At 39.2% G+C, this 13,212-nt stretch overlaps 1 pseudogene; it reads left to right on the forward strand.

The window, feature by feature from the left end:
* Positions 1-2,806: 2,806 nt before the first annotated feature.
* Positions 2,807-4,351, forward strand: LOC103726805 (annotated as a pseudogene).
* Positions 4,352-13,212: the final 8,861 nt, after the last annotated feature.

Consider the following 13,212-nt stretch of genomic DNA (forward strand, 5'->3'; position numbering starts at 1 on the left):
GAGTGTGAATGAATAGGTGTTATTGTGTCTGATAGTATAATAGTGGATATGTGATACCACGCATTTATTCAAACCTATAGAATTTTATAAAGAAAGAAGTTTAATATAAACTATGAATTTGGGTTAATACAAATGTATCAGTATTGACCTACCATTGTAACACAAGGTCTTAGTCTTTTTTGCTATTGTTGTAGTAAAATACTCTGACAGGAGCAACTTGAAGGAGAAAGGCTTTATTTTAGTTCACACTTCAAAATACAGTCTACAATTATAGAAAAGTCAAGGCAGGAGGGGCTAGTCACATTGCATCTGTAGTCAGGAGAGCAATGACTTCATGCATGCTGTTGTCAGCTCACTTTTCCCATTTTATACAGCCCAGGACCCATGCCAGGCAGTGATGCCAGGCACAGTGGGCAGGTCTTCCCACTTCAGTTATAATCAGGTTCATCCTCAAAAAAAAAAAAAAAAAAATGATAAAAATATAGAGCCCAGGACCCATGCCGGGCAGTGATCCCATGCACAGGGGGCGGGTCTTCCCCCTTCAGTTAAAAACAGGTTCACCCTAAAAAAAAAAAAAAAAAACATGATAAAAGGTGCATCTCCCTGGTGATTCTAGATTCTGACAAATTGACAATTAACACTATCATCATAGACATACACCACACTAATGCAAAATTTTGATAATAGGGGCTTGAGGTGATAAGTTAGGATATGGGGACTCTGTATTTCCTTCACTTTTTATGTAAATAGAAAACTGCTATGGAACAATAAAAGTAATTCTTTAAATCACCAAAAACTCAAAAAAAAGTTCATCCATGGTAATATAACACATAAAAACATGCTGACTACACCACTGTATATTTTTTTAAAAAATAGCAAATAAACCTTTTTGTAAAAAATTTTTTTAATTACAGTGTCAATACAAAGATCTACAAATGCGTAGAATAACTGGGACTTTGTACACTGCCGAAAATGTAAAATGATACACATGTTCCAGAAACTCATTTGGCAATTTGGCGAAATGAATTTGTAGTATGATCCCACAATCCTATTTGTAGGTCTGTGCTATAGGTCAATGTTTCTGATCAAGTGTTTTTGTTACTAGGTCTTCAACAAACCTTACACTGTTTTGTTAGTTATCTCCTCAAGAAATATAACACTAAGACAGACTGACACCTGTTTATGTGCATATTTCTGTACTTTATGCACAGGAGGAGAAGGATATTTTCTCCCTAAAACCAATTTTCCTCTTAGGAATAGTATTTCATTCATTAAGAATGTATACACTAGAGATAATAAGATTTTTTTTGTATAAAAATTAATTCATGAATATTTATAGCAGCTCTATTCACAATTGCCCAACATTCAAAATAAGTGTTCTCTAATTGAGTCAAAGGAAGATATAGTTGTACAATAGAATGTTATCCAACAATAAGAAGAAAAATAATTAATGCTCAACTTGGGTTAATCTCAAAGGCACTATGCTGAGTAAATTCAGTCATTTACCAAAGGATACATATGCAATCCTGTTTAAGTGTCATTCCCAAAAAGATAGTGTTCAAACAACGAGAGGTTATTAAGTGTCAGAAATTAAGGGTCGGATTAAGAGTGTGTTCAAGCTGTTGAACATTTTTTAAAGTATTTCAGAGCCATTTGTGTTTCATCTTTTGAAAACTCCCTCTTCAGCTCTTTGCCCCATTTTTTAAATTGGATTGGAGTTTTTTTGATATTTAGTTTTTTGAGTTTTTGTATTTTCTAGATACTGTCAGAGGTATACCTGATAAAATTTTCCTCATTCTATAGCTTGTCTCTTCACTCAAATGATGATTTCCTATGTATATAGAAGATTTTTAGTTTAATAAAATTCCATGGTCTATCAGTGGACTTAAAGCCTGCGTTATAGGAGCCATTTTCATGAAGTCCTTTCCAGCATATTCCCTATTTTCTTTTATATCAGATTCGGGGTATCAGGTCTCATGTTGAGGTCCTTGATCTATTTGGAGTAGAGTTTTATGCAGGTTGAGAAATAAGGATTTAGTTTCATTTTTTCTACATGCCACTATCCAGTTTAACCAGCATTATTTGTTGAATATGCTGTCTTTTCTCTCATGTGTATTTGTGGTTCCTCTGTCAAAAAATCAGGTGTCTAAATGCATGGATTTAAATCTGGCTCCTCAATTCTATTCCACCAATCAACGTGTCTGTTTTTTTATGTCAGTACAATGCTTTTTATTACTATCACTTTCTGGTTCAACATCTTTAGCTATCAGGTAAAATGCAAATTAAAATAATGTAGGAAAAGTGCAACTCTTATCTACCGCTGTTGGGAATGCAAACTAGTACAGCCAGGTGGAAATCACTGTGAAAATCCCTCAAAAAGCTAGAAATAAATATACCACATGATCCAGCATACCACCCTCGGGCATATGTCCAAAAGAATCTATATCCTACTACAGACATAACTGTTCGTCCATGTTCTTTGCTGCCCTTTCATGATAGCCAGGAAATGGAAACAATGGATGTCCATCAAGTGATGAATCAAAGGATGAAATGATGATAATGAAAGTAATGGAATATCAGTCAGCTGTTTAAAAAAACTAAATTATGGACCAGCATTATGCAACCTCCCAGTATTTTCTAAGCAAACTGTTAACATTTCCATCTTCATTTGGAAATTTATGTTGGATCCTCTAGCTCTCTGAGACTCTGGAACTCCTGCTATCTAATCCTCACTCACTGACCCTGAGGGGATGAAGTTTTCAAGGCATTTTGGAAAGGAGTGCCTCAGACACCCAGTGGGGTAGGTGTTACAGCTTCCAGGCTTACAAGATTGTTCCTATTTCAGGCAGTATCATTGGTATCAGGTGCTCACCCCTGCATTCATAAAAGCTTTGGCTACAGTTCTGTGGTCTGTGTCTGTAATGCTATGTACTGTGACACTCTTGATCCCCTGACCCTCCACCCAGTACTTTTAGTCTCTATGAGAGTACACAAAGTAGACAATGAATGGAGCTGAGTATAAAGTCTGTCCAGGCCACTTGCACAGGCACAGGGCTTCTACTGACCCTGTAGTCAGAAGAGAAGTTCTAGAAAGTGAAAAGATTTAGAGGAGCAATGACAGACACTGCTGCTCGCTCTCAACATCCTTTCCCTGTCAGCCTCTGCCCGGAATCTGCTACTGAAATGTACTTCTCTGAAGAAGAAATTGAATATAACATCATCTGGGTATCCATGGCCAGCTGTGACTTCTCTGTCCATATTTACATCTATCTTGATACCAAAAATGACTTCCAGTTATATAAGTTAAGCCTTCCAGAAGAAGACACCAAGCTCAAGATATCCCTGATTCATCAAATACTGCAGATGGCCCAGCACCCCATCTCATTCCTTACCAGTCCCTGGACATCACCTACTTGGCTCAAGACCAATGGGGCAGTGAATAGGAAGGGATCACTCAAGGGTCAACCAGGATATATCTATCACCAGACCTGGGCCAAGTATTTTGTCAAGTTTCTGGATTGCTTATGCTGAATACAAATTAAAATTCTGTGCAGTGACAGTGGAGAATGAGCTTTCTCGAAGGCTCATTAGTGGATACCCTTTCCAAAGCCTAGGCTTCACTGCTCAATGCTAGCAAGTCTTCATTGCCAGTTACCTAGGGTCAACCCTTGCCACCAGCACTCACCACAATGTCCAGCTGCTCATGGTAGATGATCAGCACTTACTGCTGCCCTTCTGGGCATAGGTGGTGTTAGTAGACCCAGAGAACAGTGAAGTATGCTCATGGGATTGCTGTACACTGGCACCTAGACTTTCTGGCTCCAGCAAAAACCACTCTAGGAGAGACACACCTCCTTTCCCCAACACCATGCTCTGCCTCAGAGGCCTGTGTAGGTTCCAAGTTCTGGGAGCATAGTGTGTGTTTGGGTTCCTGGGATGGAGGGATGCAGTACAGTCACAGTACCATCATGAACATCCTTTACCATGTGGTTGGCTAGACTGACTGGAACCTTGCCCTGAATCCTGAATGGGGAGCCCAACTGGGTCCACTACTTTGTTGAGAGTCCCATCATTGTAGACATTGTCAAAGATACATTTTATAAACCACCCATGTTCAACCACCTTGGCCACTTCAGGAAGTTCATTCCTGAAGGATCCCAGAGAGTAGGCCTCATGGCCAGTGAGAACAACTTGGAAACGGTGGCACTGATACATCCTGATGGCTCTGTGTCAGACTGTGTTTGTACTAAACTGCTCCCCGAAGGATGTCCCTCTTAAGATCAGTGATCCTGCCCTGAGCTTCCTGGAGACCATTTCACCTGGCTGCTCTATTCATACCTACTTGTGGTAGTGTCAGTGATAGAACAGATACCAAGCAGGCACCTGGGCTGAGTGTGGGCATTAAAGGGGAAGAGTTAGCTCACACGCTGCCTGCCTGTGGAAGGCATAGCAGGGTACAGGGAGTTTACAATGTCATAAGCCCAGGGACAATGACTTGGATATCTCACATTCTCTCGAGGAGGTACCAGGTGCTGGAGGCCCCAAAGAAAATAGGGAAGCCTTGGTGCCCCCAAACTCCCCATGTTTGTATAAATGTGTGTTATGTGCTGGTTGCTTGTGAAAACTGGGCCTAGGTCCAGGGTGATCTCACTGTCTGTACAAACACAAGATGGAGGAGGGGAGGAATGAAATGAAAGATTAGGAAAGTTGGACCCAATCAAGGGACTGTTTGTCTTTCCTAGAGATGCACAAGTGGACCCATGCAGAACTAATATCATCATGGCTGAGGCAAATGCCAACATGTAGGCCTACACACCCTCATGTTCTTGTGACATCAGCTAGGAAAATGAGAGTCCCATAAAGGAGAAAATTTTTGATCCAAAAGTAACACTACATTATGAAATTCACAGGTAAATGGATGGAACTGCTAAGAATCATCCCATGTAAGGAAACACACACCCAGGAGACAAACATCACATGTTCTGCCTCAGAGCTGTATGTTAGCTTTGAATTCTTAGATATATGTATTTCAATTGGAAAATCAAGGGAGATCAGGAAATTTATAAAAGGCCATGGGGGTGTGAGGCTTCCTGAGAGGGGAAAGAATGCAGTGATATAAAAGGAAAAGGGGGACAACAGAGTAAGAAGAGTTAAGTGGGGTGTGAAATGGGAGGGCAGGGTACAGGAGGGAGTATGGGGAGGGATTAGTAATACTAAAGGCCTTTAGCAAAAGCTATGTGGAAGCTACCATTATAGAATCTTCTTAAAATATATGCAAATACATTATTTAAAGAGATTAAAAGAAGTTACCTAATAACAGGGGGAGATTGCCCTACTAGACACCATAGGCTAGCAAAATAAAAACCCAATGATAAGAATGGACTCCTTTTGTAGCTGCTGGCCAGGTGCTCATAGACCTTTAAATAATACTGGCCACTGCCTCTGATCTTGGTTACCCACCAGAACTTCACTGTAAGACCCTGTTTCTGAAGACACTATATAGATGAACTATAGAACGAACAAGGCAAAATCAAGCTGGCACTGACTCCAAAGCTTCATCTCTACTGGCTAGTTTTCATAGTGCTGGAAAGTACTATGCATGCTACCAGAAGAAAAAAGTAATCATCAGCCTTACCCAGTTGTAAATCCTGTGAGCTACAACTGGCCTGGCAAGATATGCCCACTGATACAATATTGACATGGATATTATGGAAGTAACCAACCACTTTATACCTGAGTTTAGGGTCTCCTTCATAAGATGGCACTCATACATGGCATTGATATCAAGCCTAAGAATTTGTGGCTCGGCAGGTCACAGGCAGGTCACAGACCATAGGGGAGACCTAATACTATATTCTACTAAACAGATATAGCATTAAACCGACTCTTAATGATATGTTGTTATATGCATGTATAAACTCTCACCAGAGAAGATTCCTTATGTATCAGACTGACAGTGATTAACACAGAGTCCCAGAACTGGCCAATATGCAGAGTATAAAAAGCTAAAGAGGGCTTATGGCTGCCTAGGACATCTGTATCAAATTTCTACCTCCTGAGGCTCAAGAATCATTGCAAATGGTGGGGTGAAAAGATTGTAAAAGACAGAAGTGGTGAATGAACACAGGAAACAGATTTTCCTGGACAAATGGTCAGTTACTTATATGAATTTGCAGCAATTGTGACAGCATGTACCAATCACAAGTAAGCTCAAGCCAGATAAAATTCCAGTGTAGACATGGGGAAGTGGGTAAGAAATCCAAATCTTAACTGAGGAATTCTTGGGAACTGATGGCTGCTGGGAGGGGGAGATTCAATCTCATGTAAGAGTGTGACTTTTGGATTCCCCTGTAACCTGAGCAGCTCCAGTTTCTCCCCGTACTCAGTTCCCCATCTAGACTTGGATCCAGGTCCAGTCCTTCTCTTTTTGACCCAGGTCTCTGAACTACCTTCTTAATCCACACCTTCTCACTGTGCCCTGCACTCAAACCAGCTGAATTTTCTAAATTAGTTTGTTAGGCCCTCCAAAGGCTATCCCCACTTGCATGTTTCCTCTGGCTTCCTGATCTGCCTGCCAGTCAGATCATGATCTGATCTTGAGTCCCCTGCAACCTAAGCAGCTCCAGTCTCTCCCTACACTCGACCCACTTCTAGCCTTGGACCCAGGCAGAATCCTCCTCTTTCTGCCCTAGGTCTCTGGGCTACTCTCTTAGTCCAGACCCACCACTGCATCCTGATCTTGTGCACCCAGGCTATCTCAATTCTCCAGCTTTGTCGGACCCTCCACAGCTGTCCCCACCTCCATCTTGCCCTTGGCCCCACTCCTGATCTGCCTATCACAGACCTGCCTATTACCCAAATCAGCGTGCTAACCTTTGAGAACCTGAAGCACACACCAAAGGCAGAATAGAATTTCCTATTAGATATACAACCAGCAAAAGTCATCCATATGTCCAAACGGCAATGCAAAAACACAAATAATATCAAAAACCAAGAGAATACTTCCCCCCCAAAACTGACCATCCTACAGAAATGTACTATAATGACAATCACCTTGAGGAACCCCAAGATGCAGATTTAAAAGAATGATCATAAACATGATCAAAGAACTTAAAGAATACACAAACAGATCAAAGAACTTAAAGAGAATAGGCATAAAGAAAATGCAAATGTGTGGCTGAATGAAATAACAAAAACAATTTTGGACTTGAAAAGTGAATTCACAAAAGAGATAGATACATTGAACCCAAGCCAAAATGAAGACAGAATTGAAAACTCAGTAAGTCCATTTGAAAAGACAGGAGAAATCCTCACAAGAAGAATGAATGAAATGGAAAGTAGAATACAAAGAATGGATGACAAAGTTAAAGAACTGGAAGCCTCAAGCAAAGACTATAAAAATTTTTTTTAAAACACACAGGAATGTAATACATAGGATGTGGGACACCATGAAAACACTACATCTATGCATCATAGGCATACCAGAAGGAGAAGAAACTCAGGCCAATGACATTGATCATATCTTCAGCAGGATCATAGAAGAAAAGTTCTCTAAATGAAGGAAAGACATACCTATACAGATACCAAGAATACATAAGACCATTATGAAAAGCAGTGTGGAGAACTCTTAAAAAACTAAAAATTAATCAACCATTGAACAGATTATGCTACCTTGATATATACCCAAAGTAATCATCCTGCTATAGAGATACCTGTATATCCATGTTTGTTGCTACTCTTCACAAAAATAGCTAAGAAATGGAAGCAACCTAAATGTTCCTCAGCTGACAAATGGATAATAAAATGTGGTACATTTGTACAATGGAGTTCTACTCAGTGGTAAGGAAAGACGAAATTATGAAATTTGCAGGTAAATGCATGGCACTAGAAACTGTTATACTAAGTGAAATACAGACTCCAAAAAGCAAGAGACATATGTTCTTCCTCATTTATGGATCTTAGCACCAATCCCCTGATTGGTTATATCCTGATGTAACAGCAGAAGCCAGGAAAATGGAAAGGAAACACAAAGAGAAAAGGAAAGAAAGAGCCCAAGAGAAAGGGTGGTAGGAAACAAATGCTACCAATGGGGAAATGGGGAAAATGGGGGGATTCAACTAGGAAGGGAGCAGAGAAAGACATACAAGGAACCATGAGGGTAAAGAGGAAGAAGAAACTCAAAGAGAGGTCATAACAGGAGACAGGTATTATCAATGAGAAAATGGGAACTCTTAAACTGGGGAAGGTGGAGAGAGGTTACACAGGGAGAGAGAGAAGAAAAAAAATAATAAAGCTTAGGTGGCATAAAAAGTCAGAGGGATATGCATTAACTCCAAAAACCTGAAAATGCACATAAAATATATGGACATTAGTGCATGTGTCTACCTGAAGAATATAAACCAGGAACACAGTGCCAGACAGGAGAAACCACCCTTTGAGTTGTTACTCAGGGTATTCCAAGAGACATCCAAAATAATACAGGTTATTGTCATAGTCCTTGATTACCTTCCATAACTTGAAGGTAAGAACCTGTTGAAGACAGGATATACTTCAGACACAGAACTTGGAGCAATGGAGCTTGAACTGACCTGGAAGATTTCTCCCTTCAGACTAAGTCTCATAATTCTGGAGGATACTATGTAGGCTACTAAGGGAGAAAATCAATGGTCCAACCCAGCTACAAAGTCTAATAATCACAATGTTTCTGGTACAGCAAAAACATTTCTATTGGTGCACTAGTGGCACCTTTATATAGGGGATAATCAACCGCTATCTAATTGGACTTAAAGCCCTCTCAATGGAAGGCAACTCATGGGTGGCACTGTAATCACAGCCAAATATACATGGCTGGAGAGGTCACAGATCCTAGAGAAAACTCTATCTTTGCAAATCTCTAGACAAAAGAAATTTCTTACTGTATGATAAATATGAATCCTTATATTTACAGACATTATACCACTCATCAAAGAAGCTTCTTTTTGCAACAGATGGAGGCTACTGCAAAATGCCACAACTGGTCATTCAGAGAATATATATGTCTTAGAGATACACATCCCTAAGTGACACATTGGTAGTGGAACCTCTACACCTAAGACTCATGGAACATAGTAGAAAAGGGGAGAAAGGAGAGAATACTAATTCATCCCTCAGCTCTCACCAGTGAAGCTTCCTCATTCAACATTGTGTAATGCACACAGAAAGCCACTGCTGGCCCAGTTTTAGAGAAGGTCACAAGTGGCCAAGTTTTGGAGAATAAGAGACTGAAGAGTGCATGTCCCTGGATAGGACTCCTATATTAAAACTTACCCACCTATGGTTCAGGGATCAATACCAAAAAGGAGGTGGAAAGATTGTAAGAGCCAGGGTGGGTGCATAAATATAAGGAAAAAGGGGTTTTTCAGGCCCCTAGGAACTTGATCATATGAACTTACAACAGTCATCACAGCATTGACAAGACCCATGTCAACTCAATCAGATGAAAACCCAGCATAGAAGGAGGGAAATGAGCAGCAGGCCCCAACCCTAGAGGAGGAACTATTGGTAACAGTACTGTTGGGTGAGGGAAGTTAGATCTTCAAAGGATTGACTCTAGATAGTTTGACTGGACTCCAAAGGATGAATTTGCACTGAGGGACATCTGGGTACAAATGCTTGATGAGATAGGGTTTACTATATATGACAGAATGTATGAAATCCAGTGGGGGGGGAGGGCAATGGGAGGGAGGGTGCAGATGAGGGAAAGGGACTAAATTTGATTAACACCTATTATATGAAATGCACAAAAACACAATAAAAAATTTTAAAAAGGCTGTGACTCTTGGTAGGCTAACCAGGCTTCATTGATAGACCCATGCCAAAGGGCATTTGGGGATACACATTTCTCTCTCTCTCTCTCTCTCTCTCTCTCTCTCCATATACATTGAGCTTTAGGCCTCACACATGCTAGGCAGATGCCCTACTACTGAGCTACATCCCCAGGCCTTGTGTGTGTGTGTGTGTGTGTGTGAAGGGCTAGTAAAGCAGTGCAGGAGTGCAGATAGAGGAAATTATATAAATACAATAAAAATATATTGCATGAAATTTGCAAAAATTCTATTTAAAGAATCATGCAAAAATGAGTGTGTTCAAAAAGTGTTGATAATAATTTTTTTAAAGTTACAATGAACTGTTTAGGGAAGCAATTATTTTGTTTGTTGTGTGCGTGGCTACATGAAAAATAAAACTTTTTAAAGCAGTAAGAAATTTAAATGAAGTTACGTAAACCAACCCTGAGATAATATTGTCCTAAGAGGCAACTCAACAAGAATTGCTAACAAATATTCTAGAGTCCATGAAATATGCAATTAGAAATTCAGATGTCGAGAAAGAAATAAAGATAACTGAAAATAGAAGAGATAATGGTAACGTATAATTTATTGTTTAATTTTTACTTATGGAAGACGATATATGACTTTCTGAGGTAAATATGTTTCTGGTGTATTTAATTTCATAGCATATGTAAATGTAAAATGTATGGTCATAATATTTAATAAGATGGTGGGAAGAATTAGGAAATACTTGTTTAACCTTCTTATACTAGATGTGAAATACTATACTGATATTTGAATGGGAAGTCAAAATAACTAAAAATGCATCATGTAATCAATCTGTGAGGGAAAATATTTTAAATAGTATAAGTTGATTCTTCAAAAAAGTTAATTCTTTAAAAAAAGAATTGACTGTTTCTGATAATTGGGGACTCATCAAAAAAAATGATGAAGAGTTGAAACAAATAGAATGCAGCCAGCTGAATATTAGATATTAATTCAATCATACCAATCATCGTATGATTGGTAAACATGAATTATGTGAAAGGTTGAGATTGTCACATTGTATGTAAAGTAATATGCTGCTGTAACTATCTACAGAGGGTAACCTACTTTAAGTATTCAAAAAGTCAGTATGGAGTTTAAAATTAAAATAGTAAAGCTATATACCAAGGAAAACCTGAACCTAAGAAAGGTGGAAGAGCCATATAACCATGCAGCACATATGAATTTCTGTCAACCAGTGCACAACACTGTTCCCAGAAGATCCATGATTAAGCTTTTTTAAAATCCTTCTGCCTTATGAGCAGTAGCTGTGTTAGCATCATAGCAAATTCATTTCTCACATGTTAATGGTGATGCTGGTGCAAATAAATTTATTTTGCTGCCAATTGTATAAAATGCAGCATATATAATCACATGCAGTATGTAATTCTTGATGGTGATAATAAATTACCATGCTACTTATTTGTGTACTTACTGTGCTATGCTTTTCTCAGAGTATTCTATTTATCTACTTTTTTAAGTAAAAGGAGAATACTCTGAGAAAGCATAGCACAATAAATACATAAACCAGTAGCATGGTCATTTATTATCACCCTATTGCTGAAGACACACCATAATTTAGACACAGGACTTGGAACAATGGCGCTGAGACCAACTGGACGAGCTCTTCTGGTTTCAGATGATACTATGCAAGCTGCTAAGGGAGAAAATCAGTCAATGGCCAAACCCCAGCTTTAACGTATATGAACCACAACAATGACTGGCACAGCAAGCTATAACCATGCAGTAGTGGCACTTTTTAAATTGAACTTAAAGTCTGCTCAATAGGGAATAGCAGTACAATAGTGGCACTTTTAAATTGCACTTAAAGTCTTCTCAATGGGGAGGATACTCATGCATGGCACTGTAAACATAGTCAAATACACATAGCTGGAGGGGTCGTAATCCTAGGAAAAATCCTACATCTATCACATCACTAGAAAAACATAATTTCTCACTGGATGATAAATATGTATCCTTATATTTACAGACAAGTATACCATACAGCCTTCATCAAAGAAGCGTCTTTTTGCAACAGATGGAGAATATTACAGAGTTCCAGAACAGTGCCTCTGAGATGCCCAGCTATAAATAACTCATCTGCAATGGAACCTCTATACCTAAGGCTCATGGAACATAGATGAACAAGGGGTAAAGAAAACACTAATGCATCTCTCAACTCACACCAGCGAAGCTTCCTCAGGCAACAGAGGGCCATGAACAGAGAAAGCCATGGCTGACCAAAGTGTAGAGAATGTGAAACTTCAGATTGCTTGTCCCTGGACAGGACTCCTATATTAAACCTCATCCAGGGCTTGGAGATCATTGCAGAGAGGTTTCTGGGAACCTGCTCACAAGAACTTTCAGCAGTGGTGACAGCATGCACAAGACTCATGCAAACTCAATCAGACAAAAACCAGCACAGAATTGGGGAAATAGGCAGGAGACCCCAACCTTAGCAGAGGAACTATTGGCAGTTGATCACTGCTAGGTGAGAGATAATTGATCTACTTTAAAGGAGTGATGCTAGATAAGCTCTCCCTTAGAACAGGCTCTAATGGATGAACTCACACCAAGGGTACACTTAGTACACTAATTTGACTCAATAGGCCTTAACAGAATGCATGAAATCCTGTGGGTGGGCTATGGGAGTCAGGCAAGGGAGGGGTTTCTATATAAGATTAAGATGTATTACATGGAATGCACAAAAATTCAGTAAAATTATACACTGAATAAAAATAAAAGTAAAACAATATGATACATATGCATAGTTAACAAAACATAAATAAAGTAGTGTGCTGTTAGGCTGACACCAGCATCACACATTTTATGCTTACAAGTGTCTTGATTACATTGGAAAGCCACATAGAGAGACTGACTTCACCTGTCATTGTACTTCTCAGAACACATCTCCATCCTTAAGCAACATGGGAGTGTATTAAGTTTGCAAAAACAGACTTTAAAATAAGGAGTATTTTCAGAGACAAGAATGGACATTTATTAATAGTGAAACTTTCATTTATCTGAAAAGGCATATTAATCTTAATAATATCTAAATATAACCAAGTCAAACTATAGCCATCCCTCAGTTGCCATGAGGGCCTGATTTCAGAACCCCTACAAACCTACAGTATAAATGCTCAAGTCCCTTAAGTAAAATCCTGTAGAATTTGCAGACCTGTGGACATGCTACCATATATGTTAATTCATCTCTGGATTGTTAAGAATACCTGACACAATGTAAGTGTTGTGTAAATGGTTGTTATGCTGCATTGTTGAGTGAACAATAACAAAAACAAATGTACATGTTCAAACAGACAATGTTTAAACATCTTCCATTGACTCTATAGACAACCCATAG

This window comes from Nannospalax galili, unplaced genomic scaffold (genome assembly GCF_000622305.1).
Source record: "Nannospalax galili isolate Female #2095 unplaced genomic scaffold, S.galili_v1.0 scaffold409, whole genome shotgun sequence".
Taxonomy (NCBI): Eukaryota; Metazoa; Chordata; class Mammalia; order Rodentia; family Spalacidae; genus Nannospalax; species Nannospalax galili.